The following is a 22279-nucleotide window of genomic DNA, read 5'->3' on the forward strand; positions in this document are numbered from 1 at the left end:
CATCTTCCCTTTTTCAGTGTAAATTGATCGGGTTATTTTCTTTCTGTATCTTCAAAGGCTCTTTCCCAAAGCTAGTTTTTCCTCTTACTCTGAGTCAGAAATCACAACTTTAGTGGAGCTTACACTGACTAAACCATCTAGTTTTATTCCTGTCTATATTCTGAAGGTTTTTACAGATGGATTTGCTCATATCTCATATATCATTCATAGTCTGATTTATAGCACATTTACTTACTCAAAATATCCATCCATCCATTAGCTATACACTGCTTAATCCACATTAGGGTCACAATGGTGTGGAGTCTATCCCAGCTGGCTTAGGATGAAGGCAGAGGATACTCTGGACAGGTCACCAGTCTATCACAGAACTATATCGAGAGACAAACAGGCACATTCACACCTACAGACAATTTAGAATCACCAACTAACCTCAGCACGTGTTTGGACTGTGGGAGGAAGCTGGAATACACAGGAAGAACATGTAAATTTCAGGCAGAATGATCTTCTTCTAGATCTTCTAGCTGCCAGGCGAGAGTGCTAACCACCAAGTCATAAATTATATTTTAAAAATCTGGCTGCTTAGAATGCTATCTGATTTATGTAGTGACGAAGATTTCTGTTTCGGAAATGTATGCATATTTAGATACATAATGCCTCATTTGCACATTTTTACATAACATTTCAGGAAATGTGTAATACAAAAAATAACTGTCCTAATGTAAGCTATCAGTAGGGGAAGTTTCATAGTGATACCTTTTAGTTAATTTCTTTTTTCCCTATCCACTTGTCGTGTCTTGCTTTAATGAATGTGAGTAGCTGCTCCACCTCTGTCCACAGGTTGTAATCTCCACCCACTATAACGCACACTGCTTGTATCATTACCTAAATAGAGAGGAAGTCGGAGGTGGCTGACAGTGGGACAAGTGGGAAGAGAAGTGATTCGACATGCAGGCGAGCCGAGTTAAAAGATTGAAATAGTCAGCTGAACAAGGGATGAGAGGTGAGCAGGAAAATGGGAGAATGAAAAAGGAGGAGGAGCTGAAGCCAGACAAGCTCATTAAAGGGAGGGCAGCGGTGTGACAAATGATGCATGGAGCTGGCAGCATTGATCTCCCCGCTCACAACGAGGGTGTCTGGCCAGGGAGATGCATGGAGGAGTGTGTGTGTGCTGCACTGAGAAATACTCAGGTGCCATGGCTCTAATGGAGAGGCCAGAGCCGCCAGCCTGCTGACAGATGACTTGTCAGAGCAGAGGAGGAGAAAGGGAGGAGAGGAGGAAGAGAAAGAGGAGAGCTGGTGATTAGATAGTTGTGCTAATGCTTGACCTCCTCTACCCCGCCGCCTGTCCTTCATCCAGGCAGAAGACAGGGGTGGACGGGAGGGGGGGGAAAGAAAGGACAGAGGGATGAAAAGTAGAGGAGGAGAATTGATTTTTAGGTGGAAGGATAGCCGACTTTCCTGGCACTAAATCAGCATACTGTTTAGCACAAATAAATTTTAAAAAAATCAGGAATAGACTGCTTAAATTATACAAGTTCTGAGATCCTTTGCACAAGTAATAGTACTACAATGTAAAAACAAAAACAGATGTCGTGATTTTGACTATTTTTTATAGTGTAGCTTTATCAACTAATAACCAGTTAATTTATATTGTAAACTGAGGACCCTGAACATTTTTTCTTGCTGATATTGCCATTTTAAGACACAGGCGCATGACACTGACTGTAAACAAAGCTTCTACATATGGCACTAGGATATAGAAACATAATCCTTGTATATCCAATGTTATGACATGAACATGACCGAGTCAGAGGTCATTAAGGGTCCAAGAAGACTTTGTCATGGTGCCCCCTTACTAGCTAAAGGTCCTTAAGGGTCCAGAAAGACTTTGTAGACTTTGTCATGGTACTGCCTTACTAGCTAAATGGCCACAATTCTCTCTGCTTGCCCACAGAACTATGGGTGTTTAGCTAGCTGGAGGTCATTAAGGGTCCAAGACGACTTTGTCATGGTGCCCCCTTAGTAGCTAAACAGCCACAATTGTCTCTGCTTGCCAACAAGGAATTGCCCATCTCCTCTGCTTGCTATAGCATTAAACTATAAGAGACTCAATCAGGCACTACAGCTAATCTACTACTATTACTTAAAGTGTACACTATTAAGGAAATGAGATCATGGAACTCAGTATCAGGGAATACAAAATAATAAATGACTCAAATCACCATTCGGGCAAAGAAACGTCATCTGGACATCCCTAATTACAAGTAAATTTCCATAATTTAAAAATTTAAGCAAAAGTACAAGAATATTATAACCAAAACATGAAAACTGAATTTCCCTCTGGGGACTAAGAAAGTCAGTCTAAGTCTAAAAGTATAGGCCCCTGCAAATAGTTCCGAATATAAAGGTCAGAGCTCCATCAGTACCCCTAACCTTTTCTTTTAGGTGCCCTTGAAAATTTTCACTGTCCCTTTTGGCACCGAATCAGACATTTTAAGCATAGCCTTGTCAGTTCCTACACATACTGGCGATATATAACACATTATGTAAATGACTGTAAACAGGAATAAATGTGGTGATAAATGTTTTGTGCATTTAACCCGTTCTTTGTCAAAATGATGATACTGGTGTTAGTATAAAGTAGCTCTTCTTTTGCGATCTATTTTAGTAATAAACTTCATTATGGTTTCTGACTCCTCAGTGCTCCCTGGCATGTGACCTTATTGTTTATATGGATACATTACAGAACACAACCTCTTTAATCATTAATTAGTTAGTGTATTGGGTTTCACGATATTGTAAGGTATATATCTAATAGTCTAAAAACTGTGTGAAGAGATGTACCAGGCACAGTGCCATGAGGATTATGGTTGGCTGTGTGTGTTTTGGCAGCACTAAAAGGCAGCTGCATCCAGTACCGTCCAATTTCTGTAGATCTACATGTTATTCAGAATCTGATTAAAGCCCCTTTAATAAATCTACTCAGATAACAACAGTGGTGCTTTGAGCACACAGCACAATTTACTTGAACCGCTTTTAGTTAACGTCTACAAACAGTATGAAAAAATAAGCACATGAAAAATAACAAAAATAATGCAACTATGAGCAAATACAGGACATTTTAAAACTATATTTGCCCTGCAGTTACTTAATATACAAATGGCAATACAATCTAATGCTGCTGTAAACATGAATACAAAATATTTAAGCATTCGTATCTCAATTATATTTTCATTAAAATGTATTCTCCAGCATATGATGTCATATGCATATCCCTGCATAAATGATAAATACTGGTATCCTAATTATTGATTACTGCATACTGCTTTTGATGTTTACAAATCAGTAAATTTGAAAAGATTAATCTAACATTCCTTTAACACTAGCTATAACTGAGTGTTGACATTTCCATATGGTACATTTAAATTACCAAATACATTTAACAGTGGAATTACTGCAACAAAAGATTTAGTCTCCTACTTGCATTGCAACCACTGGTTACCTCCGCCAAGGAGGTTATGTGACGCCTGGCGTTTGTGTGTCCGTCTGTTAGCAAGATAACTCAAAAACTCCTGGCCAGATTCAGATGAAATTCTGAGGGGATGTAGACTATGGTAAGAGGAAGAGCTGATTTAGTTTTGGTGGCAATCCGGAAAGGATCCTGGATTCTGTTTTTTAGTATGTGGTCCAAAATATGACAAAAACATCATAGGTTAATTAGGGCTTAACGATTTTGGAAAATAATCTAATTGCGATTATTTTTGGAGATATTGCGATTGCGATTTAATATGCGATTATTTTTTCAAACTACTATTCTCATGTAAATGTCATTGATCACAACCAATAAATCAGTCTGTTTCATAATAAACTGTCAGATTTATTTAAAGTGCAAATTGCAACACTGAAGAAAACCAAACGGTGGCTGTACCTATTTAAAACTTCAAGTCTTAATCTTTCACGTTGAATAAAACGTGATGTAAACATGTGGACTGCACTTCTTACATGCAGTCTGAACTTAACAGTACAGTCTATACATGAATAAATTATATATGCAAAAATAAAACTCACTGATTCAGTAACATTACCCATCTGAAAGTGCAGGAATAATAAGAACAAATGTCAGCTTGAACATTTTAAGGGAAATCAAACTCCCAGTGCAAAATAAACTACTGTATGTTATTATGAAACACTAAAGGAAATACAGCATTATATTCACTCAATAACAGCTGCACACAACATGCTAAAGTGCAAAATGAGTATGGCTCTATTAGTCGTAAAGTTTCTTTGTATAGTTCTTTGGAGCTTACATATTTTTGGCGAGGAATACCAGCATGTCAACTTTGGCTGGTTTTAAAGATGAACGAGTGCAAGTCACGATATTACCTCCAGTGCTGAAGAGACGCTCTGATGGAGCACTTGTGGCAGGGACACAAAGATACTTGCGGGCCATGTTGCAGAGTCGTGGAAAGTTAATCTTGTGCACCTTCCACCAGGCTAACGGGTCCTCTTCTCCATCAATGGTGGGGGTCATGAGGTAACTGTTTAACTCTGCTTCAGTGGCATCTTCAAGTTGCACAGGAGCAGATGAAGAAGCCGCAGCAGCCTTGAAAAAGCTGCCCAGAGATTTCTTGACTTTTTCACCACATGGCACCGCACTTGGAGGCCTCGGAGTGGCTTCGATCCGAGCTCTCTTCTCCTACCAAATGAGAAAAAAAGTTAGTTCACAAATAAATATAAAGTTTGTTTGTGATGTCATAACTACATAATTTAACTAACCTGGTTATGTGTACGCCTTGCTGATTCCAGCATTTCGTTCTTGATTCGGGTCTTAATAGCTGGAATGTTGTCGGCAGTGATGTACTGGGTTTTGAACCTGGGGTCCAGAAAGGATGCAACATCCAAAAGCTCCTGGATGCTGTGGTCACTGTATTTCTCATTGAGGTAACCCAGGACCTTAGTTTTGATTGACCTGGTCAAGTTAGTGTCCTCTTGGTCTTCAGCCAGCACTGATGTGGTCAGAAGGTTAAGAACTGGTTTGAGGTAAGAGATGCTCACATATTCCTCCCCAGAGAGAGCATCTGTAAATTCTAGGAGAGGATGAAGTGCTTTGTGGACAGATTCTAAAACCTCAATATCCTGCCAGGTAGGAATGAGGGAGCGTGCATATCGGTCACCTGACAGAACATGAGTAATAGCTTTGAGCTGCTCTAGCACCCTGGCTATCATCATTTCAGTAGAGCCCCATCTTGTTGGGCATTCAGTGATGAGGCTGTGCTCAGGAAGTTGGAGCTCCTTCTGTGCTTCAGTCATTGCTGCCTTCTTCTTCCAGCTGTGGGAAAAGTGCCCTACCACCTTTTTGCACAGCGCGATTGCTCTTGACACCCTGTCATCTTTGAGCGCATGTCCTGTATAAAGAAAAACAGGACAGTACTTTAGGCGGCGGCGGCGTCGTCATCATCATCATCATCATCATCATCATCATCGTCAGTGGTGGAATGTAATTACTTACTTACTGAACTTAAGTATTTTTGTGTAATTTACTATTAACTAAAACTAATAAGCATTGCATTTACTTTTTTTTTTTTACTTTTATCCATTTTAAAACAGTATCTACTACTTTTTTGATTGTGGCTTAAGTGCAAAGTACTTTTTTCCCCAAAATTAACTCTTTTGTTTTGTTTTGTTTTCATACATGCAGAATGTAAATAAAACCTTGTGCAATGATATGGTAATCTATCAGTAAATGCAGTCTGTGCTAGTAATATTTACTTAATATACAATATAAACATTCATTTTCTTTTCTATTTCACGTAGTAAAAAAGTGAGTATTTCATCCACCACTGACCATTAGTATCATCATCTACTAATTTACTTACCAATGGCAAGATGTAATCGGTGCCCAAAACACTGCAGCCGGGTCCATTCATTTAGCCGGGCTGCCATCACCATATTTGATGCGTTGTCGGTTGTTATGCAGATGTGGTTTTCTTCATGAAGATCCCAGCTGGCAAGTCCCTCTCTCATCCCAGCCGCAATGTTTTCTCCCGTATGGTCATCCGGAAAGTAGGATGCTTGAAGGCAGCGCGCTTTAAGATTAAGGTCTTCATCTATGTAGTGCACAGTCAGACTCTGATATGGCTCCGCTGTACGGCTTGACCACAGATCAGTTGTTGTAGCGAAATACTCCACAGTTTTCATCTCCGCAGCCACTTTTTGTCTGCACTTTTTGTAGAGCTCAGGTATGGCAACATGGGTAAAATAATTGTGTGATGGTAGTCTGTACCGTTTGTCAAACTTGTTTAACATCGCTGTAAACCCAGGCTTCATCACAATACTGATGGGCATCATGTCTTTCGCTATGAACTCCGTTACTGCCTGAGTTAATTCCGTGTGCTGTTTTGAATTACGTTCATAAGGAGTAACACTTTCAAACATTTCGGTCAGTGATCCCTGACGGCTGGTACTTTCATTTCTTGACGTTGAAGACCTGGGTGGTGGCATTCTAGCCATGTAACTGTTGTACAAGGCATTGTGGTGTTTTTTTAAGTGTTGATGCAGATTCGTAGTGTTCCCACGTGAGGTAGCAACAGTGGCCAAGCATGTTCGGCACAGTACCCGACTTTGCGCAACATCTTCTTTTTTAAAGCCAAAGTAATTCCACACAACAGACGTGCTGCTCCTCTTTGGTACAAGGCTCTCACCTGGGTTAGCTTCTGACGAGCCTGAAGCCATTGTGCAACAGGTTTAGTGCAACCGCGATGCTAGCTTCTGTCTGGCGCTTGCTACTCCGCTCCGGCCAGGTGTGATTGCGTCACCGGATCATGTGACCACATCGCAGGCCTCGCGATTAGCAAATCTCGTCCTGTCCTATCGCGATATTATCGCAAATGCAATTAATCGTTAAGCCCTAAGGTTAATATGTCATCCAACAAATTGGAGCAAGGTCTTCAGATAGCTCAACTGGTTAATAAGGTGATTCGTAAACAGAACTGTGTCAGAGACGCAGGTTCAATTCCAGCTCATGATCCTTTACTGCATGGGTTTCCTGTTTTCCTCTCTATCCTTGGCGGAGGTCTGCATTCTCTGAGTGCATTTCTAGTTGTTTCTGTTGCCTCATCTGCGTACATCGGCGCTCAGATAAGATCATCAGATATTATGTGTTTAAGTACAAAAGGATCCTGCTTTTTCCAGCTAGCATTTTGAGGTTTCCCAAAAACATCCCCAAATTTAGTGAGCAATAGCACCACGACTTTAAGCCTAAATGAAGAACCTTGGGCTGCATGAATAAGAGACACTTCAGAGATTTTTTCTCTTTGTTAAAATCAGTAGGTCAGAATGGTGTGAAGAAGTGCAACAGAAAAATGGCGTTTTTACGAATCATCAAGTTACATTTGACATTAATAAACAGGCTTTGAACAATAACACTGAAGTTTTTTTTTAATTTGTTCTAAAAAATTCCCAACTATAACCCAACCAACTGTGATGCAACATGAAATAATGCATGGAAATGCTGCATCTTATTTAGTCATTGTACTACCAGCCAGTCTCCTCACTGAATGTGTAGCCTTTAAAAAATAGCGGGAGACAGATACTACCTGGTCCCATTACAAGAACAGAGGAAAAGAGGGCAGGCTGGCACTAAAGATGAAGGAGAAAAAGATGACCAGAAACTGCTTGGGGTTCAGAAAATTAAAAGAGCGGCAGTCACACCTCAAAGGAACAAAAATGATGTCGAAAACACCACCAAAATGTTGATGGTTCTATTTGCTTTTTGCACCAAACTGAGGAATGCCAGATTCCTCATCTGTCCACACAAATCTAAAGTTTTTAGTCTGCTGCTTTAAATGAGATTATGACTTAAAAACTTGCAGATGTTTCTAGTCCACGTCTTCTTCAGTTCATGTGTAAAATTGAAAATGTGTCTTAAACAGGAGCATGTTAGCACACTGATGTTAGCATTTTCAAAGCATTTCAGAGCTCTCAGCATGGCTGTAGTCTTGTTTTATCAACCACATGATGATTTGAAACTATATAATCTACTGAAGGATGGGTTCTGCAGATATTGTTTCTCACAGATTTTCTTCGGTGATACTGCATCATCCAGTCACCTCCAGCATCTTCAAAGTGAAACCTGTTCGGTTTTAGTTCTGCTCCCTGACCCTCACTCAGTTAGCCATTTTCCACTCCATCACCTCCTCAATCAGACTTTCCTCAGCTTCCACTCCCCGTCTCTTCCCTCCTCTTCCATTAGTTTTGTCTACAGTTTTGCCGGCTGCCAACCCTTCCCTTACCCCCTTTCAAACCTCGCCTGACCCTGTGTGGACGGTCTGCCTCCTCCCTCCTTTCTCCTCTGCTCTGACTAATCTATGCCATCATCCTCTCTTCATCTATCAGGGTGCTCTCATTGTTTTGACGTCTAGTTAATTCTCGGCTCATGATTTATCAAATTCTTATTACCGCTTGCTGAAAGCCTCATTCATTGTCCTGATGTATGATAATGATAGTCCCGGTGTGGCTGCCTGAATCGCAACAAACCCGTTCATTTTTTCTTCTTCTTCTTCCACTCTTCTCCCTCCTTTCCTCCATGATTGCCTTTCCTTTGCAAACTGTTTTCTTTTTACTTTGTACGTGCAATTGTCTCGGCCCATCTCTCAATAATTTACGCAAATACATAAAACTGTCTTCCTGGAAAATGCCTTCACTGCAACCTATAATAAAGCCTTCCAAGCAGTCATGTTCCGTACTTGGCAAGTTGTCAGTGACTTTAGGTAAATTAGAGCGTTCTGGTGTTTGCAGTCACTAGTTTTTGACAGGCAATTACTGTTACTTTTAAAAAGACATCCTAAAAACTACTTTGACAAAGTGTTTGTTAGGAAATGTTTGATTGTTGGTCAAACTTTTTCGTGTTACACTGGAAATCAGCAAAAATATTTCTTAATCACCTATGATTTAATGACTCTGTTGAAGACAAGGTCACGCTATAAATAAAGGGGCACTTCATGTACAGAAAATATGTTTGTTCTGGAAGTAAAATCTCCATTCCTTGTTTCCATAAATGATGTTATGTGACTCACAGCTGAAACGCTTCTACAGTTTGGATCAGATTCAAACTCTCCACTTTAGATCAAAGACTGTGTCTGGGTTAAAAGTAAAAGGACTTTGGGGTTGACGTTAAGTGCATCTGCAACAGCGGTTTCTGTCTATAATCATCCAATCAGCGGGCGTATAATTCTGTTACGTGCGGCTGCTTAATGGCAGCAGAAGTTAAAAATTACAGCGTTGAAGAAACGGAAAACACCACCTTCAGCTTAAATTTTCAATTCTTGATGAGTTGTGAGTGAATTTAGCAACTGTGTTTTGCTCTCAGCTGTAACTATGAAACATTCTGAATTGGCTGATTCTCCATGGCAACAGCAGATTTGTAGTATTTAGACCTTTCTTTTGTTAACCCATTCCTTCCACCAGGACTATGCAGTATCTAGTATTTAAAGTTTGTTCATTTAAAGAAGCTGCTTAGTATGAATAAACCAGTGTTTGTTTTGTGTCATTTCTGTTGCATCATATTTGGTCGAGTTGCTGTTGTTCTCCCTTTAGAACACCTGCATGACACCACAGGTAAACAAAGGATCTGGCTTGGATCTGCATCAGTAACTATCAGTAAAAAGATGTCTTTATTGGACCTGATTATGATCTTTGAGATTAGATCCAGATTCCCCTAATGAGAATAATCTACATACCTGATGTACATGGAGTGCCTTCTTCATCCAATGTTGGTCCAGCTGCTGGAAACAGCTGCTCAGCTGGAAAATGTCTAAATATTGTCCCAACAACTTTATCAGTCCATGAAATCTGTCAATATTTACTGCCACCTCTACAGCTAATGTCCTTGTTCATGACAAGTGTACAGTGGTGAATTTTTCTACAACTCATTGCAGAAGTGGTTGTATTGAGGCCTAAAGTTTGACATTTTTGGTGACAGGCTGCTCTGAGTGACAGGTGGATGCTGTCACAAGACTCACCTCAGTCAAAGCTGTTCACTCATGCTTCATGTCATCTTTCATTGTAGAATTAGCCAGAGTTAGGAGGCCTCAGGCGAAGCCTGGAGCCGACAATGGTTGACATCTTTTTGGCTTCTAACACACATTAATGTCACCGACATGAGGCAACATTTATTTCTTTATTAAATTTCATGCAAATCCATCCATGTCTTCTTGAGACATTTCTTTCAAACAACAAAGGTGAATATCATGGTGCCACTCAACAGAAAGTTACTTAAATCATAAGGATTCATCCTCTGAGCACCATGAATGTACCATGTTTCACAGTAATCCATTAACCCTCTGAAACCCAAGTAGTTTCTGGCTGTTTTTTGTTTGTTTTGTTTTGTTTTTTTTACTCCTGTCACATTTGTACTCACTGTCTGCTGAACTTCTATGGAAACAGCACAGCCACGTGTAGCACGCTTGAATGAGCCACTCAGACTTCAGCTGGGTTCTGTAAATGTACACATACATAGCTAGTGTTTCCATCACGCTCAAATTCCCAACAACACTCCACAACAACGGATGCGTTAAATATTTTTCCAAACTCATTTTCTCTATATGTTCCACAATATAGCTAAACAATATGCATGTGTCATCAACAAGAACAAATTACATGAAGCATTGCGGCTCTTGTTTTCATACCTTGTTTACTGCCGTACACATGGTAAGGCTAAGCAACGTTAGCCTAGCATCACTGCAAGGTCAGTTTAACAGCGGTTAAATGTTAGCTTAGCTGTTAGCAGGGCACTTCGAACAGCTCACTTTTACACAACTACATAATACAGTGAGAAATGGCCAACTTTCCCTTATTCACCGTGAACCTCAGTGCTTAACTCATTAACATGTACGCTGTAACTTATTTTAACACTTGCTTACCTGTAAGTGTGCACAGATATAGCGACAGCGTTAGCATCACACTCATACTCTCACCAACACTGTACAACAACATGTGTTGCTCGGCTTTCCTCTGACAGATAGCGGTCACAAACAAGTAAACTTCATCTAGTGGTGAAAATCAGTTACTACACCGACAATAGACCATGTCTGCGTATTCCAGTTGGAGCACAATTATTACTTAAACAAATAACATCAATAGCAAATATGAAAAATGGCACACAGCTGGGGTTTCAAACAGCAAAATGAGCAAATGTGTCGGGGGTGTCCATGTTTCAACAATACTATTCTCATACATCACTAGAAGTAGAGAGAACTGAAACCTGTCCTCTGGGCATGAAAATGCAAAATCGGAAGTTGAATTTCTTTTATTATTTATTATACAAAAAGAACAAAATTGGAATCAACATTTTTGTAAGTGCACAGTGTTGTTATTAATGCTGAAAAAATGTGATTCCACATAACATAGATATTTCACTGCTTGGATTTTACATTTGTTTCCACACTGCTCAGTGCAAACACACCATCCAGTTCAACCAAAATACTGTTGAATTTTTGTCCCATGACTCTTGGTCGCAACTGATTCACTAATAGCTTCTTAGTTGTACAAAGGAGTGCAGATTGTTTTTTGTTTGTTTGTTTGTTTGTTTGTTTTGCTTTTTTCCAGTTACTTTTGCAAGCTAGTTGGAGTAATCGGTTCATTTTTGGTAAATTTTGGAATGAAATGTAAAGAATTAAAATATAATGATTGAAAGCTTAAATTTGGCTAATTGTCCTGATGGAATGGTGCACACAGATGATTAGTTAAAGGTTAATTAAAAAGTTGAAAATCAAATGATTCTCTCTGTTTTCATAATTTCTTTCTCTAATAAGTGATGTAATTTTGGCGTTTTTTAGAGGTAACACACCTTTTGAAGCTGTATTTTTGGTGGGTTTTGTAGTTCAGAGGGTGAAACAGTTGTTGGTAGATCAGGGTGGTGGACCGGCCCACTCTGCCGTCCCTTGAGCCATACTGCCAGCTTGGCTAAAAATCTGAAAAACGGCATTACAAGCTATTCTGCAAGAACACCAACACACATTTTACTACTGATGCAACTTTGATTGACAAGTTTTTCATTAACATTCCACTTTATTGTCTGTCTCAGTCATACCTCCCCTCCCCTCCCCACTCCCGCCTCGCTTACTCCTCTGCTCGCAGGGTGAAGGATGTGACAGGAGGATGTTTATTTAATGAGAGCAGTCTGGAGGGGGTAATGAAATCTACCCTAACACCATTAACAACCAGGCTTATCAGCTCCCGGGACACACGTCAGCATGCTGCAGCCTTTTGTTCTCTGGCTCGAGGCTGCCACCGACCCACAGGACAGATTAAGGATTCTCCGCTGACACCTATGCTGAGAAATTAAAAACTGACCCCCAATCTGTGCTGTGAAGTAGCTCTATCATTTTCCCCTTTGCGCCTCAGAAAATGGCGTGGAGGGCATTAAGGCGGCGGGATAAGTATGCAGGTGTCTGACAGGCACATGTAAAGTATCTGTAGTGTGTGTGTTGGAGTGTGGGAGGTGGTTGGTTTGTTACCTGACCACACAGACACAATCAATCTCCCTTCATGTCGCTGTAATTGATGCTGACGGATGGACTTCTCTTTGTCGAAAACACAAACACAGACAACCAGCACATCAACAGCAAGCCTGCACATGCATGGCAACATATAAAGTGACAATTAAGCCCTCTTTATCCGCACTCCGTCCCCGTTTCCAATCCACCTCTGGCCGCAAATGCCACCCTGGTGTCGTGTCTCCGCCCTTGAATCAAACAATATTCTCTGAAAGCCTCATTTTCTGAGCATTACATTAGAGCAAAGCTGCTGATGGCCACACAAAAGCCATGTAAATGAGCTGTGAGAGAGGCCCATCAGTTATCATGCCAGATGTGCTCTCCCATTATTATTTATGGCCATAATTGGCCCGTGTTTCCTCAGGCAATGACTGTGCACTGATGGATCTGATGATGACTCCGCTCAGCCCAACGATCAGGAAGCCGTGTGAGGGAACGCAGGAAGAGAGAGCAAAGAAAGTTTGCACGTGAAGGGGAGGAGGGTGTCTTGAGAAAAGAAAGGCCGTGTTAAATGATGCAGTGTAGCAGCTGAGGTGCACAAAATGAGAAGCAAATGGAGCCCAAATTTCAAGAAAATCTGCAGAAGAAAATGGAAAATAACGCTGTCAGCAACAGAAGCCACCAGCAGGTTTAAAGGGCATGTTCTTGTGTTTGTTAAAATCACCAAATTTACACTATTTATCAGACACAGAACTGTTAAAACAAGAACAACTGTTGGATTATCACTCATCTGCGATGTACGGTTAAGTGGGAAAATGAACCAAATCTGAAATGAAAATCATTTCCTTTCTAGCTTGTAAATATCCGTGTATATTGTGTTAAATTTCTTTTATTACGCCTATTTTTCCCCTGTTCTTCTTTTTATAGTTTCTTTATTTTGATTATTCTCTTTCCATATTCCTAAGGTGACACGAACAGCAGAAACCGAAATTGTTCCCTAAAAGTGTGGCCAACAGTCTACACCGCTAGCCATTAAATCTGATTCTGATTCTGAATAGCGAAATATTCAATACTTCTTTGCACAACTCTGAAGACATCATTGACTCAGCTGACAAAAAAAATCTCGTAATATTACGCATCGACTACTGCAGCTCCTTGCTGTCAGGCTTCCCTACATGCACGGTCAAACCTCTGCTGATGATCCAGAATGCAGCAGTTTTCAACCAGCCAAAAACAGCTCATGTCACACGGCTGTTCAGATACCTTCACTGGCTTCCAGTTGCTTCCCACATTAAATTCATCACTCTGACATTTGCATTCAGCACTAGAATGAAAACAGCTCCTTCCTACCTGAATTCTCTCATTCAGCTCTACACTACCTCCAGCTCACTGCACTCGGACAGTAAAAGACGCCTGATACAACCAACCACCGCAACAGGGCCAGTCAATAGCTAGAATCTTCTCCTCTGTGGTTTTCCTGGTGGTGACTGACTCTCTGTCGGTCTTTAAGAAAAGACCAAAACCCAGCTCTTTACTGAACACCTTTGCACTTGACAGACTGCGAAAAAGTAATAATAATAAAAATCCTATTACATCTGCACTGTCTGTAGACACCACGGTCCTATTATCACACTTGTTTTATGGCTTTTATCCAGGTTGTTTTCTCCTGACTAGATCCTTATTTGGTTTTCTCCGGGCACTCCGGCTTCCTCCCACAGTCCAAAAACATGCTGAGGTTCATTGAGTACTCTAAATTGTCCGTAGGTGTGAATGCGAGTGTGATTGTTCGTCTGTGTATGTAGCCCTGTGACAGACTGGCGACCTGTCCTGGGTGTCCCCTGCCTTCGCCCGAGTCAGCTGGGATAGGCTCCAGCCCCCCCCGCGACCCTAATGAGGATAAAGCGGTGTATAGAGGATGGATGGATGGATAACTTTGTAATTTTGTTTTTGTCTGATTTATGGCATTATAGCCTTGTCATACTACACAGCAGACATTTTAAAGTTCTCCCTACTTCTGGCCATGGCTGTGCTGTTTCCATAGAGGTGAAGGACTTAATATTGCAGTAAAAATTAGCCTACAGTGAGAAAAACGTGACAGGACCAAAGGACGTGCTTAAGCACAGTAAATGTACTGAATTCGATCCCACCACTGCTGGGTGGTTTTATAAAGGTCTGCACTGAAAGCTTCCTCTCGGCACAATCGACTCTCTCCACATATTCATCCATCATTCAGGGCTGATTTAACCCTCCTAATATGAGTCGATACATGTTGCTGTGAAGTCAGGAGAAAAAGCGGCCGTATTGAGATGTGGATCGTCAGGGGATTGACACTAGATGTGGTTGGTTGACTCGAGGATTGACAGGCAGTGCTCGGAGGTCGTTGGTTCAATGCTCTTTCTGCTCCTTGTCCTCCCTGCCTGGGTTAATGACTTTCTGTTGGGGCAGACTGAGCGGAGCTTGTGTCGAGGCCGTGGAAATATTGCGTGTCACAGTTTGTCGTCAGTCATCACGGATGTGTTGACAAGACCCGTCAGTCTGCCTCTACCTCTTCCAGTTGGCAGGTAGGCCACTTGTTGGCAGGTCTCTTTCCTCCTCGTCTTATTCTGAAGGGCAGCACGTCATGTGTTGTTAGTGCAGGTGCTCTGAGAATCTAATATGTGTGACTCCGCTAGGCTGCTCAGATAATGTTTTGCCTTGTTCGTTTTGGCCCAGAAAACGCTGACATGTGTAACCGATGATCGAAGTTTCCTCGAGGTTTTTTCCTAGTTAATGCTGTTTTTCTGTTCTTGGAAACAAAGACATAAAGCACACTGTTTGTCTAGTTCTTGCGTGCAGAGGGTTGTAACCTTTGTGTCCTTATTGTTGCACAGTGGAGTCGTGTGATGAAGGCTACGAGGACGCTGTGAGAAGTGAGAACGGATTTGTAACTTGTTTGGAGTCTACGTTTATATAGCCTTCACTGTAAAAAAAAAAAAAAAAAAAACTTTGTTTTTGTGATTTTACTAGTTATCTATAATTTAACAAAACAGCAAACATCTGAAAAGGTAAATTGTTTTAAAAAACACATTTGAAAGTTTTAAAAAATATTTTGTCATTATCATTTTTTACAGTGTACAAACAGAAGCGTAGAGAGAGTTAAATTACTTTAACTCAGGTAGAAGTATTAGTACGAGGGTGAATTGGACTCAAAATACTTCTGATAAATCAACTCAGCTAAAACATTACTTCTCTAGACATAAATAGAGTAAAAGTTCTTTTGTTTTTTTTTTCCTGGTTCTATTTTTGCATTGTAGCTTTATAGGAAGCATGCATATAAAACTTAATATAGTTTGATACCTAAGTTTCATACTGACTGAAAGATAATGAGCAACATTATAATGCCAACTTAACTAAGAGGTACGACTTTAGTACCAGGCCCTCTTCAGAATAGGAATGAAAACAGAAGAAAACAATTCAGTACTTTTGCTCCTTTAAAGTTAACTGACACACTTCAAAATGTCATATTAAAATCCATCATTTTACATCACATCCATATTCCACCATTTGTGCTCCTCCACAGAACAAACCTTGATTAGGTCTGAGATCTACACAATAGACATTCTATTAACCGAGTCAGAATGCTAATGTATGTAGCGTTGAGGTTGGGCTAAATCTTCACTCTGTAATGAAGGCAGTTTAAATTGTAGTGAAGTGAAATACTTTGGAATAAAACTAAAAGTAAAATCTACATACCTTCCTGGTTCAACAATTCTAATCATTTCAGTTCTGAACACTTTAGTTAAACCAGCAGGGTCAGGCTGCACAAAGATCATCAGTGATCTTTTCAAGTCCAGACACAAATTCTCAATTAGATCCAGGTCTGGGCTCTGACTCAGTCACTTCACCTTGTTGTCTTCAAACCATTTCTGTGTCACTTTGGCTGTACGCTTCAGGTCATTGTCTTACAGGAGGTTGAATCTTCTCCTAAATCACAGTTCTCTTGCAGACTGCACCAGGTTCTCCTCCAGCATTTCCATGGTGCATTCATTTTACCTTTTACTCTTACAAGCCTTCTGGGGCTGCTGGCGAAAAGCATCCACACATCATGATGCTGCCACCACCATGCTTTATGGGGACAAATTTGTGTTCATGCTGATGTCCATTGTTTGGTGTTTGCCAAACACAGCATCTTTTCTGACGGCTGAAAAGTTCAGTTTTTTCTCTCATTAGGTCAAATAACTGTCTTGCCTTCTGGCAAACTCAGAATGGCTTTCTCTTTGCCAATCACCCATAAAGCGTTGATTGGTGAAGAATCTAAGCAACAGTTGTTGTATGCAAAGGAACTGTCACAGACATGATGCTGACAGGGACTCTGCCATTTTTGGTAAAGCCTATGAATTAGATGGCAGCCAGCTACCAAAGCCTTGGATAATTGAATGATGGTGATAGACGCTTCACCGTTGGTTATAGAAAAACAATTGGATAGAATGTTTCATTGTTTCAGTTAATTGCATTTGAAGCAAAGAGCCATGACATAAACACAGGGAAAAAGCAAAGTTTGGTTGCATAAACAAACCTTGATAGTAATATATTTTGACAATGGAGCTTTTTCACCCTCCATCTCTGTCTCCACGGCTTCCTGGCAGATCTCCTGAGTCACTCTGTGGTCAGCTGGGCTCCTCACCACTTCCAACCACTGGAGCTTTTGGAATTTGAAATCTACAGAATACTAACAACATATTACTACGCACAGATACGACATACTGTTTATTTATCACTGATTAAAACTAGCTGCTTTTAGTTAGATATTACCACACTCCAAACATTAAAATAAATGAATAAATATATTCTGAGGAAACAGGCCTACTTCACATTGATTTAATTGTGTAGGAAAGGATTGCTTGACCTTTCTACCGTGAAGTTTCCTCTGCTGCTGGTTTGAATCTTTCTCTGTTCAAGTTTTATCTTTTTGGACAGCAACTTTCAAAGTTACCTGTTACCTAGCAGGCAATACTGCACAGCATGGTGAAATCACGTTTATTTCCCCTGTAAAGTTGAACATTTTAGCAAGGGGGTCTGTGGGGACTGACTTGTTTTTGGAACCAGCCTCAAGTGGCCATTTGGGAAATTGCAGTTTTGGCATTTCAGCTTTGGCTTCACTTTTCAGAATGAAAGGTTGCTACTCGACACAGCCTCACGTATGAACTGATAAGATTTTGCTGGTATATTACTTTACAGTCACACCTTTGAGCAGAATGTGACCCAACAACACGAATGACAACAGCAGTTTCATATTTGCTTGTACTACATTATCAGAAAATAACCTGAAACACATCATGCTATGCCTATTTTTGCTGCTTTACACAGAGAACTGACACATTTCTGTGACTAATCTAGAAGAGAAGTCTATCTGATAGAGCATCAGTTCCTCTGCTTGCTTTAAGGATTCCTGGATACACTCACTTTTTTGTTTTTTAACTTTATGCACAAGTCAGAGTTTGATAATATGCTGCACATGAGCATGGTAAAATGAGCAAAGAAAATGAGAGGAAACACTGAAAAGGAAGATTAGGTTGCAAAAAAGACATGTGTCTGGAAATATTTATATATAGAATGATGAATGATGTGGTCCAAAACCAGGCACTGTGGCAGTGTGTTATAGTTGTTGCCGCTACTCAAGGAAACACGACTAACTTGTGTGAGCATGTAAATCAGCAACACAAAGCTCTGTGTGATGAATGCAAAGCCAAATCTGAATGATAAAAAATATATATACTTTTTTGGATGATTTTACCAGAGTTGCCCCTTGAAGTAAGGCTCCAAACAGCTTTTTATCTTTCTACAAAATCACTCCAGTAACTGTGGATTCATTTTTTCTAATAGAATTCTTCAAGTCATCTGAAAAAACACCCTGTATTTTTTCATACTGCTATAAATATTGCCAAAAAACAAACTATTGCAATTTTTTTTCCAATATTGTGTAGCCGTATTAGAAATCAAACAGACATTTATCCGTTTACTTTGTCTTGAAGTTATTTAATTGGCAGTAGACATGCGTCCTGATGTGACAGGCTAATCAAGTGACATCTGCTGTTGTTAGGTGGTTTGTGTTGATGGAAAATACCATCAAAAAGCAGAAACACATCCCTCTACAACCACCACATGCTCCTGAACCGAGAGTAACCTGCAGATTGGTTTCACTACACCACTTCAGTCTTTTTATATTTAAATCAATGTCCAGCTTTCCTGGTTTCAAACGTGTCTTCTTGCCCTCAGCCCTTCTCCCCTCTCGGGCCTCTGCTGTCTCTGCCTGTAACACATCTCTCGGGCGATGGAGGAAGTCTCTCTGTTACAATGTGCAAGCTTTTCCTTCCAGGAGAGGATTGATGCGTCTCCCATCTCTGTGACTGACAGACTACATAAACAGTTAAATGCGTGGCTCAGAGCTGTCTGGCAGCCGGGCCCCCTGTGCAGGCAGAGGCTGTACTCACACTGATGTCCTGGGGGCCCGTGAGGGAAGACGAGGCCGGGGGCTGGCACTGTTCTTAAACGCCTACACCCCCGATGTAGATACACAGTGTGCAAGCTGCTATTCTGAGCGGCGCATATAATTTGGCGTTATGTTCTCATGGTATTAACTTGTAATCTTAATTAATTCATGAACATTTGGACACATTTTGGAAGCATGTGTGATGTTTCCAGTGATATATCACACAGCGAGTGTGTAATCGCCGCTTTGTGGTGCCCAGAAGGGAGGCAAAACGGATCGAGCCAAATTATGAAATGCTGTTATACACCTAATTTTGCTCCACATTCGCTCATTCCCAAACACAGAAACACAGCAAAATGATGCAGTGGTTACACTGATTTTCTGTCATGTTTTCCATTTTGTCTACTTGTGTTTGCTTGAGAAGCTTTGTTGGGCTGCTCTCTGCTGCTGAAGGAGCAGCCTTCTGCTTCCATCTGCTGGTAAAAGTTTGTATTTCCGCTGTCTTCTGAGGGCTGAGAAAGTAATACAGGACAACCTCTTTCTGCAAGGAATAAAAGACACAAGGCAGATTGTGGTAGAAAAAAATGCATGCAGAAGTGACACTGAGTTTGACTTCTTTCAGTCTGTTAACAGCATTTTTTGAGGTGGCCCTGATGCAGTGGAAACTGGGAAAACCTACAAAAATAGAGAGCGTCTTCATTAACTTGACAGCCAAGGGGCAGGATGGCACAGTGGAGCATAATAATAGATGGATGGATAAAAGTACAGTATTTAGAAAATAAAACACTGCACATACACAGTTAATCCCAGTCTCCACCCGAACCACTAAATCCTCACACGCTTAACTGACAGCTGTTCAGTTTGTGATGGCTCCAAAAGATACAAAACGGAGGCAAGACACATACTATGACAGCACACAGCGCTTGGAAATATCTCCATTTTGAAAGAGAACTTGAGTTTCATTTGCCGTTCGATGTGCTGAGCTGATCACTCCCTGTTTGTGACATTACGTTGTGTTTATACATGTTAGCAAACTCAGGAAAGCCATGAACATCTGTGAATCTCTGCAGATATTTATTGAAAAACACAAACAACTCCACTGAGGTGCATTGAGTAACGGCAACAGTGAGCAGCCAGATGTTTCCACTTACAGATAAACTTCTTGGCAGATTTCTTCCCTGCATCATCTGTGCTTACTTTTGAATATATATATATGGACAAATTCCTCAAGAGTGTTTGCAGATATGTGGACTCACAAAGGGGAGATAACGGTGTTGAATAGTTGACATCAGACAGAGAGACAGTCTTCATACACTCAGCAGGAGCACGTATCAAAGTCAATGAGTGTAGACATAGTAGTTGGACTGATGTTTTCCTTCACCACTGATGGATAGTCCACTTCAGTAACTTCATGAGTTACCGTGGCAACATGAAGCATGACCACCATTTTTTAGCACCCCTTGAAAATGTTGCAGTTTCAGCCTTATTTTGCTTTTTTCTAAATGATCGTGTTGTGAAATTATTAGATTTCATGTGTTTTTTCAGTTATCTATTGCGTAATTACATGTTCTGTTTGAAGGTTTATAGTATTAAATATCTTACATGTGTTTACCTACAGCCACACCAGTAAACACAAAGTGCATCTAAGACTCATGGGAACAGGCAGAAAGTAGTGGACAATTTAAAGATCATCTCTAGTGAAAATCACAATGTTTACCTTATCAACATGGTGTTTCTTAGCATACTGGAGGATACATCATGAGGGAGGAGTGAGTGGAGAGACATTTTAGAGGTGTAGAGTTACATGTAAGACATTTTAAGGCATAAAGGGATTTTTTTCATGGAAAAAATGTGTGAATAAAAATGACTTTAATGTACAGAGATGAGCTTTAAAGAGCCGAATGAACAACCAAAGAAAAACAATTATTCATCATAAGGAATCATCTGCATTGTTATAATTATGGGACATGGTAAAAACCAAAAATGTCAACCTCAGGGTGGCTTTAAAAGTAGAGGACAATTTAAAGATAATCTCTAGTTAAAATAACAATGTTTACCTTATCAACATGGTGTTTCTTAGTATACTAAGACATGAAAGAGTGACGCCCCTTCAAGAGCTCAGGGGAGGCCTCACGCCTCTTCAAGGCTGCCGAGGAGACGTTACGCCCCCTCAAGGCGGCCGAGGAGACGTTCCGCCTCATCAAGGACTCGGGGGAGGCGTTCCTCATCAAGGACTCGGGGGAGGCGTTTTGCCTCATCAAGGACTCGGGGGAGGCGTTTTGCCTCATCAAGGACTCGGGGGAGGCGTTTTGCCTCATCAAGGACTCGGGGGAGGCGTTTCGCCTCATCAAGGACTCGGGGGAGGCGTTTCGCCTCATCAAGGACTCGGGGGAGGCGTTTCGTCTCATCAAGGACTCGGGGAGGCGTTTCGTCTCTTTGAAGTTGCAGTGGAGGCGGGAAGCCTCTTCAAGACTGCGGGGGGAGCCTTTTGCTCCTCTAAAGCTCCGGGGGGAGCCTTTATCTCCTCTAAAGCTGCGAGGGGAGTCTTTTGCTCTTCTCAAGCTGCAGGACAGGCGGGAAACCTCTTTAAGGCTGCGGGGGAAGCACTTAGCTTCTTCAAGGCCGCGGGGGGAGCTCTTAGCTTCCTCAAGGCCGCTGGAGGAGCTCTTAGCTTCCTCAAGGCCACGGGGGGAGCTCTTAGCTTCCTCAAGGCCGCGGGGGGAGCTCTTAGCTTCCTCAAGGCCGCGGGGGGAGCTCTTAGCTTCCTCAAGGCCGCGGGGGGAGCTCTTAGCTTCCTCAAGGCCACGGGGGGAGCTCTTAGCTTCCTCAAGGCCGCGGGGGAGCGTTAAGCTCCTCTAAGGCCGCCGGGGAAGCGTGTAGCTCCCCTAAGGGCGCCGGGGGGGCTTGTAGCTCCTCTAAGGGCCGGAGACGGGGCGATGACCCCCACAAGGACAGAAGACGGGCCGATGGGCCCCACAGGAACAGAAGACAGGCCGATGGGTCCCACAGGAACCAAAGACGGGCAATGGACCCCACAGGAACCAAAGACGGGCAATGGACCCCACAGGAACCAAAGACGGGGCAATGGGCCCCTCCGCCAGAGGGAGTGGAACGGCACTGGACCGCTCCTCCGCCGGTGGGAGTGAGACGGCCCGGGACTGTTTCTCGATTGGAGGTGAGGCGACCTCGAGCCTCTCTAGGACAGCATTTATTACAATTATATTAGGCATCCCACATGACGCTACTCAGCCAATGAAGTCTCTGCATTGCATCGCAGCTCTGCCTTCAAAAAACAGTTGAGAGATGAGGGACAGAG

This window comes from Acanthochromis polyacanthus, chromosome 18 (assembly GCF_021347895.1).
Source record: "Acanthochromis polyacanthus isolate Apoly-LR-REF ecotype Palm Island chromosome 18, KAUST_Apoly_ChrSc, whole genome shotgun sequence".
Taxonomy (NCBI): domain Eukaryota; kingdom Metazoa; phylum Chordata; class Actinopteri; family Pomacentridae; genus Acanthochromis; species Acanthochromis polyacanthus.